Source organism: Dreissena polymorpha, chromosome 6 (genome assembly GCF_020536995.1).
Source record: "Dreissena polymorpha isolate Duluth1 chromosome 6, UMN_Dpol_1.0, whole genome shotgun sequence".
Taxonomy (NCBI): Eukaryota; Metazoa; Mollusca; class Bivalvia; order Myida; family Dreissenidae; genus Dreissena; species Dreissena polymorpha.
This window is the reverse complement of record NC_068360.1, coordinates 61,874,689-61,887,709: the sequence shown is the minus strand read 5'-3', so window position 1 is coordinate 61,887,709 and position 13,021 is coordinate 61,874,689. Positions and strand designations below refer to the sequence as shown.

Here is a 13,021-nt window from a genome sequence, read left to right as displayed (position 1 = left end):
TTTTATAGATTCTCCTCTAATTAAACTATTCTATTACTGCAGTACGAGATGCCTGTTGGCAACAAATCATGCCCATAATCAAGAATGCTTATAATATTGTTCAAGCTGCATTATAAACATGTTTGACCTTTGACATCTAATTGTAACCTTGACCTTTGTATAAGATAAGGCATTCACCGCATGGTTAATAGAAAGTGCGCAAAGTCTGCTCTTGAAAATCTTGAACATTAAGCTTGTTCAGAATATTGGTTGCATTCAGATAAATTCTTTATATTTTTAACAGTCTAATTTAATAACTAGACAAATTAAGGCTTAATTGGTCCAATTGCTAATTTTTGATGACTGAGTAAGTATGTGTGGTAATTTATATTACAATTGCATAATGAATGATATAGTAACAGACCAGAAAACTGTATAATGCTCATATATGACCTCTTAGTGTAACCTCGACCTTCAAGCTAAGGAGACAGGTCTTGCAAGCAACAAACAATGTGCACATGGTTAACATAAGTATATGTAAGGTATTTTAACACTGAATGATACATGATCAAGTTGTAGACATAACAAGTTGTATTATGCGTAACATAACCTTTAACCTAGACCTTTGGAGGCTGTCGTTTCACAGGACATGCCATCTACACATGCTGAATGCTTGTGGTAAGACATTTAGAATGGTAAATATTAAGGGTATCACGTTTACAGATTTTTCTAAACGTTTAAACGAAATGAAATAAACGAAACGTTACTGTTTAAACAGTATCCCTATGTCCGTTTAAAAAGCATCAGTACCATTGCATTTCCAAACTAAAAATAGTAATTATTTCCGGAAGTAATATTCAGCGCATATTCCATTCGCGCAATACGTCATATTAAAACCATAAAATATTATAAACCAGACCATCCGTATCACCACATGTGTATTCGTCATTCTATAAAAAAAATGAATGTCGAAAATAATGTAAAATCGATGAAAAATACTGCATCTAAAAACGACACTCTGAAAAAAATGTACGTATTTTGCACATGAAATACAATGTGCATATCGTTTGACCGCAGAAAATTAAAAACCAGTTAACTAGCAAAAACGTAATCAATATATAATTTGGTTAAAGTATTGCTTTTCAACATGCTACCGCAGTGTTTTACTTTGCTAATCAATCACTTAAAATATTTCAAGATGGCGGCATACGCACTGTTTCGTTGCAATGTTGTAAGATTTTCGGAAAGTAGCGAAGATTTTCCGTAAGTTTCCGTTCATGTCTGTGCCATCCTCTAACCAATCAGAAATAAATTACTGCCCAATTGGGTAGCCTGGATTAACCGCAAGTACCCGGATTTCGCAGTTCGTCGTCGCTTTACTTCGTACGGCTAGTCAGCTACATGTACGTTATTTGCACCCCAATATTTATTATATTGATATTGACTATCGTTTAAATGTTTATTGTTTTGGTCAACGTTTATGAGCCAAACACGAAACGCGACCGTTTAAACGTTTAAACGTGATAGCCTTAGTAAATATACAGACTAACAGGTGTTAAAGTTGAAAAGCTGTCTCAACAAAGTGGACGCATTTTGGTAAGTTATCTTAAAATTGCATAATAAATGACAAATTAAAAGACAAGACAAGATGTATAACAAAATTGAACCTTTAACTTAACAAGCCGAAGTAGAAAAATTAATTGAAGTTCGACAAATAATTTTACTGACCTTCAAATGTCAGCTTTGAATGATATGTTAAATACACTGATGGGTGATTTTGAAAAGCTTTTTTATGTATTGCTTTTGAAAAGCTTTTTTATGTTCTTTTGAAACTCAAAAAGATGTTAAAATTGCACAGCTTCAATTTGTTTTTAGCTCAACAACAGCAAATTTGTTTCAAGTGACAAAGTGACAAGTTACAATTTTCTGAGTATTTGCAAGGCTTTTTTTCCACCTTTTGAGGTTGGGACCCTTTGTCCTCCTAAACTAGCTACTTTATGCTACTTGTGGCACTCTGAAAAAGGAAATCTTAGCATTGGAATAAAATAGTTAAGGGACCAGTATTAGTTTGGGTGTCAACTTCTGAGTCTAACAAAAAAGACATAAAGAACAAACAAGCAAATTTGTTGAATTGATATCCCCCGCAATTATACTGGACACAAAAGTTTTCTGGACGGATGGACAACGCCAATGTGCATCATCCTCTTATCCGTATATATACTCATACCAAGTTTCAATGAAATTTGTCAAAGCACTTCCACAGACACAATAAAAAGCATTTTTTCAAGATACAAAGGGCCATAACTCCTTTATTATCCGAAGGTGTACAATGCCATTTGGCGTGCATCATCCTCTTATCCATATATCAACTAATACCAAGTTTCAATGAAATCCCCCAAAGCACTTCCAAGATCATATCGGCTCCGGACACAAAAGTGCCGGACGGACGGAAGGATGGAAAGACGGACAGACAGATTGACGGACAACGCCAAAACAATATCCCTCCGCCTATGGCGGGGGATAATAAAGTATAGTGTTTGTAGGCAAAAACCAGCCCCTCAGTTAGTTCAATATATCGCATGATATGCTAGTGTTGTGGCAGTTGAGTCTAGAACCTAGGCTTTTTTCCCCTGCAATATAATTTCATGCTGTCAGGAGTATAATCACAAAAAGCTTAATAGGTGAAGGAGAAACATTGTCCATACAACAACCTGCTAATATTTTTAATAGTTTATCAACAAGACTAGACCCCCACCGTTTGGTTTTGGGAAGTAACTGATAGTCGAATTGTTTGTACATATTCACACTATTTCATGCCTGATTATCTCATACTGTCTAAAGTAAAAAACCCAAAAGTCTTGTCATATTCATGAATGTTATTCAGGCCTTGAATAATTTTTCTAGAGCCACTTGCCCTGCAGGGCGAGTAGGCCAGACAATCCACTCCCCCTTCACTTTAATCTACTCGCCCTGCATTAAAAAATATATATAATCTTTTTTTACTTAACCTACGTAACATAGTGACACTAAACTGCAAACAAATTAACTACATTATCTGATGGATTATATTTGATTTCCTGACGTTTTCTGCACCTTTTTCCTTTTCTCAATACTTTCCGCTTCTCGTGTTGATGACCTTTCTTTCTGTTCCCTGTCTCCACCACCTTGCAGATATTTTAAAATAGAACCCTTTTCCATGCTGAGTTTTAATATTTCAGACGAACTTTTACTGAAAGACACGCCTGATTGACAAATGGTTACACTATGGTAAATTTTGGCTAAGGCTTCTGATCACGAATTCTGTTTATTAATAATTATTGTTCTGTTTATTTTTAATTAAATATAAGAAGTATTATAATTAACCAGTTATGTATTATTTTTTTATTGATATTTACATTAAAATGTATATATATTGTTGTTTTTTTTGTGTTTGTTTTTTTTTAGGAGCCCAACATATTAAAATAAAAATATATAAAATCATGTTTAATGAGAAAAAAATTGACAAAGAGCCATGAAAAAAAATCCCCACCCTCTGATATTGGAATCATAACAAGGTCATGAACTAGACTTTATTATAGACTTTATTATAGACCTGTCTTCGCAGGCCGCAAAAATGTCAAGCATCCCTTGAGCCTCCTATGGGCAATTGGACAACCTTTCAAAAAAGTTAACTTCAAAAAAATCTGTCCAGCCGTTAACTCAGTCGGTCGAAAACCGAGCAATATTTCGAGTCCGTTTGTCAACCCGAATAAATCTTGTAAAGACTTTCAAACAATATTTGTTAGTTTTTGCCCCTTAATCGATAGCTCGCTCATTATTCCTTTAAAACAACGTGGCGTGTCAAATAATGCAGGCATATGCAACCACTTACCCCTAAAAACTTATTCCAAAAGTTTATATTTTCTTTCCAACAACTGTTTTAACTATAAATTTGATTTACTTGAAAACGAAAGTAGCCATCGCTCTTGAACCCGGCTTAGCATTGAATTACAGTGACAGAGCCAGGCACAGAAATATCCAATCAACAACAACAACAACGTTTTAATAAATGTAAATAAATGAAAAATACTTATCATTCTGATTGTATTGATATTGCAATTTGTATCAAAGTGGCAGGAGTTCTTGAACTAAATTTATATTTCTCAACTTGAAAAACAGCACTTGCCCAGTTGGTCGAGTATTTAACAAACTTTACTCGCCCGACCGTCAACTTCACTCGCATATGCGATTCTTCAAGGCCTGATGTTATTAAAATAATAATCATGGCTATTTTTCAACATAAAAAGCTAGTTTTGTTTACTGAACAAAAAATCCAATTTATTACCGAATCTGACTTTCAAATACATACATTTGGACAAGGAAATATGCCTGCTTTGAAATAGTGTTCATCAGGAATTATAAGAAAAATACAATCCCTGAATGTTGTATAAACCACCTTTATAATGCGTCCTATTTATGTTCAAACAGACGCAAAAATTGGTTTGTTTATCATTCTGCTTCCTACCCATGTCAAGTTAGTGCAGTGTAACCTATTCCCATTTGTATCTTGAATTGGAAAACTAAGTACTGATGAGAAATCACGGTAATTAATAGCTAGAATCATTTGGAGACGATAAACATAATTTTCAAAATAAGCATATTTAATTCAACAACAAAGCATCATTACTTCATTTCCAATATATTGAGTCGGCAATTGAAATGTAGTCTGCAGGTGCTCCAATCAGTTTCTTAGCAACATAATCGTTCACGAATAATCACGCCGTTGTCGAGTCATACGTCGGTTACATACACCCGAATTATAGTTGATAAGTTGTTTTATACTGCAGTATATTTATGCGCTTTGTTGTCTTTATTCTTTTTTTTCGATATCAATTTTGACCTTGATTTAATGCGATCATAATTTATTCAGCAATGGAGATGGAAAGCTAAACACGCTTACTGCAATTCTTTAAAGGGACCTTTTCACAGATTTTTGCATGTATTGAAGTTTGTCATTAAATACTTTATATTGATTAATGTTAACATTGGATCTATAAAGCTCCAGTCAAAAATCAAGAATAAAATTTAAAAAGGAAAATAAAAGTAACCCTTTACAGGGCTCGAACCACTGACCCCTGGAGTCCCAGAGTAAACGTCTACCATTTTGATCACCCGGCCATCCGTGCTCATACAATTTAGTATGTATTTTATACTTTACATAAGCAATTATCGTAGTTTCACCAAATATAACGACAACAACAGAACCCTCCAAATTATTCAATCGTTTCGAGTTGCAACGCTTTAAAATTTTCAGGTTTTTAAATCGTCAAAAGATGCATATAATGGTTATTTAAGGCATAGTAAATGTTCAGTATTACCGTTTCCTATCAAATATCATAACTAAAACGAAAATTTGCGAATCTGAAACAACTTTTTTTTATTTTGTCAACTTACCAAAACGTGAAAAGGCCCCTTTAACGTTTATCAAAAGCTTTTGCACACTATGTTTGGATACAAATGATGTATTTGTTTAAATAAAATATGTTTATTTAAATAAGTTTATTATAAACATACATGTACATTCAACATACACTCTAGAACTGAACATCGCTATTGATGAACTTCTTAATGGTATGAAATTGTCAGGCCAGGGTAATGGGCACGCTTGATTGATATCTATGGCACTGCTGTAATACACGGGGGCTCACATCGATCGTTACGTAGATATATTCTGTTATTTTTCAAAACATGAAGAGAACTGATTTGTCTTTAGTTGAATGCAAGGGTTAGAGCTTCCATTTTTGTCATAGCATGTCAAAATATTGCTCCCCTCTTTTTTCATTCGCCATTATTCCCATACATGCAAACACGTCCGACGTGAAATAAATGCTGAATGGATTATTTAATAAAAAAATGTGAGCGGAAAAAGTCACAATTGAGTCATTGACAACGTTTAGCGTCCAACGAAAGCTTAACAAATTAACGGCTATTTATAATAATCATTACAGATATATTTAAATACAAGTGTTAGCATACATAGAGACCTACGGTATGTATATCCCTGGCATACATTAAGGCATATTATAAATACACTACGGTATTTGTAATACTTATTAAAATACCGTATCCATGAATTATGGGGTCCGAGAAGATCATTATGATCCCCGTAAATAATTTATAGCAATAACGCTCAGTATTAATTTAAACGCCCTTTTCTTTTTGAAATGCATGTCTTGTTAGTAACTTAAAGTAATAATGTTAAGTAAAATTAAAACGACGATGTTATTTGGTAAACAGCATGGCTAATACCGGTATTCCTTTAACATGAAAAGTGCCGGGGTCACTGTGAAGAAAAATCGGGGACAACTAAAACTACAGAGTGCAGCTAAGTACTGGGGGACACTATAGAGAAAGCTCCGGGAACAACTAAAAGTACAGAGTGGGTCTAAGTACTGGGGGGGGGGGGGGGGCACAAAAGAGAAAGCTCGGGGACAACTAACAGTACAGAGTAGAGATAGGTAATTTGGGCATAATAGAGAAAGCTCGGGGTCAACTAGAAGTAAAGATTGGTGCTAAGTACTGGGAGCATTATAGAGAAAGCTCGGGGACTACTAAAAGTATAGAGTGGTGCTAAGTAATGGGGAACTTTAGAGAAAGCTCAGGGACAACTAAAAGTACATGGTGGTGATAAGCACTTGGGGTTACTATAGAGATAGCTCGTGAACAACTAAAAGTACAGAGTGGTGCTAAGTACTGGGGCACTTGAGAGAAAGCTCGGGGACAACTAAAGGCAAAGAGTGGTGCTAAGTAATGGGGCACTAGAGAGAAAGATCGGGGACAACTTAAAATTCAGAGTGGTGCTAAGTAATGGGGCACTATAGAGAAAGCTCGGGGACAACTTACAGTACAGGGTGGTGATAAGCACTTGGGGTTACTATAGAGAAAGCTCGTGAACAACTTAAAGTCCAGAGTGGTGCTAAGTACTAGGGCACTTGAGAGAAAGCTCGGGGCAACCAAAAGTAAAAAGTGGTGCTAAGTAATGGTGGCACAATAGAGAAAGCTCGGGGACAACTAAAAGTACAGAGTGGGTCTAAGTACTATATAGGGGCACTATAGAGAAAGCTCCTGGACAACTAACAGTACAGAGTAGAGATAGGTAATTGGGCATAATAGAGAAAGTTCGGGGTCAACTAAAAGTAAAGAGTGGTGCTAAGTACTAAGGGCAATAAAGAGAAAGCCTGGGGACAACTAAACGTACAGAGTGGTGCTAAGTAATGGGAGCATTATAGAGAAAGCTCGGGGACAACTAAAAGTACAGAGTGGTGCTAAGTACTAGGGGCACTATAGAGAAAGCTCGGGGACAACTAAACGTACAGAGTGGTGCTAAGTAATGGGGCACTATAGAGAAAGCTTGAGGTCAACTAAAAGTACAGGGTGGTGATAAGCACTTGGGGGCACAATAGAGGAAGCTCGTGAACAACTAAAAGTACAGCGTGGTGCTTAGTACTGGGATACTAGAGAGAAAGGTCGGGAACAACTAAAAGTAAAGAGTGGTGCTAAGTACTGGGAGCATTATAGAGAAAGCTCGGGGACAACTAAAAGTACAGAGTGGTGCTAAGTTCTAGGGGCACTTTAGAGAAAGCTCCGGGACAACTAACAGTACAGAGTGGTGCTAAGCAATTGGGACACTATAGAGAAAGCTCTGGACAACTTAAAGTAAAGAATGGTGCTAAGTACGGTGGCACTATAGAGAAAGCTCGGGGACAACTAAAAGTACAGAATGGTGCTAAGCAATGGGGGCACTATAGAGAAAGCTAGGGGACAACTAAAAGTACAGAGTGGTGCTAAGCAATGGGGGTACTATGGAGAAAGCTCGTGAACAACTAAAAGTACAGAGTGGTGCTAAGTACTGGGGCACTATAGAGAAAGCTCGGGAACAACTAAAAATACAGAGTGGTGCTAAGTAATGGTGGCACAATAGAGAAAGCTCGTGAACAACTAAAAGTACAGAGTGATGCTAAGTAATGGGGCACTATAGAGAAAGCTCGGGAACAACTAAAAATACAGAGTGGTGCTAAGTAATGGTGGCACAATAGAGAAAGCTCGTAAACAACTAAAAGTACAGAGTGGTGTTAAGTAATGGGGGCACTATAGAGTAAGCTCTTGACAACTACAAGTACATAATGGGGCTAAGTAATGGGGCACTATAAAGAGAAAGCTCGGGGACAACTAAAGATACAGAGTGCTGCTAAGTACGGGGAACAATATAGAGCAATCTAGGGGAAATTAAACGTACATAATGATGCTAAGTACTAGGTGACAATATCGAGGAGGCTAGGGTACAACTAAAAGTACAGAGTGCTTCAAAGAGGGCTAGTAAGGTTAACCGGAACACTCCATAAATGTCTTTTAACATTTGTGTAAATTGAATTTAAGTGTGTGTTTTTTAATGTGGTCAATCCTTGCAATTGGATATATTTCCACAAATTATTTCGATGGAAATTATATTAAACAGTTCTGAATTACGAGCCAAGCTGGAGAGTGGATCAAAAGGAAGTAGGATAACGTGAATTTTTGTAGAATACTTTTATATACATGTTTTAATACACAAAAACAAAAGTCCCTTTGTGCAGCAAATCAGGAAGAAGCTTTCCAAAATGAATCCAACCTTATCTTTAAACAAAAGAGCACGATTGAAAAGCGCTCAGGAATGAAATGAACAATCAAGCTTTGAGAAATCGGATAGCGTCTTGTTTCAAGGTTGCAAAGTTCAAGAAACAAAAGGTTAGGTTATACATATTTATAAACACTTGCTGAAATAGAAAAAGGAAGGGAAGAATAATTTATGCACATTTGATTGTCCACCAAACTATTTTATCACTTTTTAAAAGCATCTATAGATGTATTAATATTTGGTTCCAATCCACAATTGTTGTACGTTTGAACGAAATCTATTACAATTATTAAGCGATAAATATATTGTTTGTTCCAATTAGCATCTCCTAAAGAATTAGGTAGGTAGGTCGACCATACTTTTTTCATTAATTGTCGATTTCAAAGAAAGCTACTTATTTGGCATCTTGTGCATATTATTAAAACAGAAACACCATAGTAATCACACATTACAAATTATATACTATACCCTTGTTATTACACGCTTACATCTTTAATTTAATTTAAGCGTAATATTACGCTTTGTTTCCGCTAAAATCTACAAAATATTGGATTTATTGGTACGAAGTATTTATTATGTATTAAAATACTGTTATGTTCAATTGTAGAATTATTTCCTGATCTCCATGCAACATTAAGCGAATAAATTATGTTGCGCTTAATTGCAGGCTTAATTTAACTATGGAGATATGAGTGAAATGGTGGAAGTATTTCACAGTTTGTGCAAACTCGCTGACTATTAAATATAAATACACGTACACGTTTAGGATCGGTGCGAAACAGTAATGTGTTGTTTGGGTTAATAAAACGAACACCGTTATTTCGGAATGCCTGAAAACTAAGGTACCAGGCGATTGCAAATTTGCAACCGTCATCATGCGATGTAAACAAACATTTTACTGCATTGCAGAATTATCACGCCAATATTTTACTTTGTAATGTTCTCATCAATACATAACTTTCTACCCAACAGGAAAGGACACTGAAATCCTGCATTGTCAAACAGTTGTCGAAGTCAATGTGCACTGTAAGCAAATATAATAAATGTATATGTATTTATTTTATGGTGTAGATTTGAAATCATTCTAACAATTATCTTTAACACCTACCGGGCTTAAATCCGTATTGTGTTTCTAACAGCACAAAATGACGAACAACTTGCAGTTACACAATGACCAAAACTTATTTCACAATGTCTACAATAATAAAACTCCGTATATTCCGCTCACAGCAGAAATTTAATAAAAGTAAAACCATTGATCTGTGGAAAAGGTTAAAATAGATTTCAAAATGTGTTTCCTTAATCAGTATTACCAAACATAAAGGGAATCAATATCAAAGATTAGTGCTATACTGAGCTAGATATCAATTTAACGGCTAATGAATTAGGTTGATATGTATTGAAGTGTTTATTTATTATTGATCGTAGGCCATTGGCAACCGGGTTATAACTCGACCGAATTTCAAACACGTCTTATGATTCGGGTATTACTAGGCTAAACTTCAAACTGTTCGGGTGTCTCTGTGAAAACGTATCCATTTCACGGGCATTCTGAGACTAAGTAAACATGATGGCGACAATATGATATATATTTTTATTCCTCACTCGCGAACAAGAAATATTGTTGTGCACATGAACAAATTTACAAGTGCGCACACTGAGTCACCACATGCAAACGTAAAAATATTCACGTGCGCATGTGCAGGTTTTCACACACATGAACCAGCAACACTGCAAGGTAGGACTTATAATTGAATGGTATACTAGAATTTGTTACTCAGTTGTTAGAATTAAGGGAGCGCACGTGAAGACTTTGGGGCTCATATTTATATGATAAAACATTCGATCAAGGTCCCATGGACCCAGAATCATTCAGAGAATCCAATGTCTTCAGTCCGGAAATTGTTTTCAGTCTAAAGTCCCTCATATCCCAGCCTCATATCGGAAATTGTTGACGGTGCATTATCAACCTTCGAGACCAGAGCCCTTATTCAAAAGCTTCCTAAGGAAATTTAAGAAAATTTATTTAATTCATAAAATTACTCACGACTCCGACTATTTCACACCTGATTGGTTTATAGGCATCTTATCATAAGTTTTTTTTTAAGTTTAACAAGTTTATTATTATGACATGTATGTTTGTCATAACTGAAATTTAATTTAACGCGCAGTTTCTGCCAAAATCACACGCACAAGTGTTGACTCTTTCCGAGTCTTTATGGATGGCGGATAAATTTTCACACTTACTTAATGTTTGATAACCGAAAAGTAACCATCACCGTACACACAGTCATTCTGCACACTACTCATTAAATTGTTACTTCCAGAAAAAACTCATTCCACAAATAATGCATAGCTTGTGGAGGCAAAGACCCTTTAGCCAGCGGTTTTTGTGTACAGTGCACTCATTTCGAAAGTCTTTAGAGTATTGCCGTTTGATTTTTGGAATTGCGATGTATGGCGTAAAACTTTATAAACACGAAGTCTTTTGTAAATTTATATGGACAAATGGCGGGTTTGGGTCGCCCTTTCACCGGATGAAACTTCGAATGCTACGATTTGCTTTGACCGCTTGAGCGTAGTGTGCAAGTCAATCACTTGGCAAATATGAAGGCCTCTAAGTGGTGGGAAGATTTTTTTGATGCCACTGAAGTTTCCCTTGGTGTATATTTGTGAACTTTTTGTCATTAAAATTGATTTTTTTTTCAACGAACGGTTTCATACACAGAACAAATTGCTTAATGGGCCGTCACTTGACATACTTGTGAATAAATGACCACAGTCAGAATGGTTTACAATAAATACATTTCTATCACATTTTTTCAGAAGCCGTGCCCGTATTTGATTACGTCACTTCCGTCAAAACGTAATGATTTCCGTCAGCGTCGTTCAGACGCAACGTGAAGTGATTCACGCTCGGTGACGCGATTGTCATCTGTACATCGCCATTAGCGCAGCGCTGACACATTGATGATATCAAAACATAACGAAATGTAACTAATTGTCAATGGTCCGTTTTACCTTACTTCCCAGAAAAAAAAGATACTATCTATGGTTTTGATTGATGGTTTTATATGCTTAATGAAAAAACACAAACTATTTTCCCAGCAAATGAAATGTTTATCGAAATATAGAGCATTTTATCTTTTCAATAATATGAAGTTGCACAGACCGTCAGACGGGCTTTTTGCGCGAAGTGTTCAGCCTTGATTGGGTCATATTTCAGATGGCAAAAAACAATCCCTTTTCGCTGCAAATCCAATGACAGTCGCAAAATTTATAATGGGTAGTTTGACTATCATATGTGTGCAAATAGAGGGTTTTCTATGTAGATAGACTTTTGGAGTTGCAATTGCCATTTTACTGACATTGTTGTTGTTTTTTTACTATTTTTGTATTCTTATATATTGAAATTCTATCAGAAGTTATTAAAATTTGATAATGCAAATATATTTGTATCCAAAAAAAAGAAAATTTAAGCTAAAAAAGTACTTATTGTATGGGTGTTTAAAAATTGACTAAAAAGACACTGCTAACAAATCTTCGTAAAAAATGATACAAACTATTTTTTTAATTATAATTTTCCTCCCAAATAAGTATGTTATTTGAAAACTTTATTTTTTAACTTCCAATATACTTTTATAATTACATTACATAAGCATTTTTTTTTAAACAAGCATAATATCAGTGTGTCATTTTCTTATAAAGTTACATACACATAATAATTAAGGGCAGAGGCCCCAACCCACCCAGAGCCCTTACTAATTATACTATTTTTTAAAGTTTTTCCAATTGCAATTTTTGGTGAATACAATTCGAAATATTATAAACCACACCTTCCGTATCACCGCATGTGTATTCGTCATTCTTTTTTTGCTATTATGAACTTCGAAAATAAATCATAATCGACGAAAAAAATACAGTATCCGAAAACGGTAATCCGAAAAATTGTACGCGTTTCGCACATGAAATATGCATAATATAAAATATTAATATGCATAATCTAAAATGTGCATATCGTTCGACTACTGTATCTCTTAATACGACGTTTGCCATCGGCCGCAATATTGTAGGCAGAGGCCAATATCAATTGTAAATGATTTATTCCAAAAATAACACTTTCGCAATGCAGATCATATTTACATCAATTAACGTCACAGCGCGTGAGTTAAAATACACCACCTCAGTGAAATTCCAAACACGTGTTTCGTTAAAATTAGCTGGCCATGGCATATGCCGGGTCACTATGAATTGGGAAAACCAGGTTACCTGGTTAAAAATTGAAATCATTATGTTAAAGCAGACGACAAACAGCGGTAGTTACGGGGATTTTAATTGATGGCGATTAAATAATTGTTTCATCAAGCAATGTTCAACGTAATCTAATTG

The 13,021-nt window shown here is 35.4% G+C and overlaps 1 protein-coding gene across 4 annotated transcripts in view; it reads right to left on the bottom strand.

The window, feature by feature from the left end:
• The window catches only part of LOC127834460 (uncharacterized), a 33,625-nt gene extending 23,639 nt beyond the window's left edge, over positions 1-9,986 (bottom strand). For 3 of the 4 annotated variants that reach the window (XM_052360313.1, XM_052360315.1, XM_052360316.1), the window contains exon 1: positions 9,741-9,986. The gene's annotated coding sequence lies outside the window, so the exon portion shown is untranslated. Of the gene's footprint in view, positions 1-4,645; positions 4,723-9,740 lie in introns of those variants that run through there. The other variant, XM_052360314.1, reaches the window with a different exon arrangement.
• Between the last annotated feature and the right edge of the window lie 3,035 nt (positions 9,987-13,021).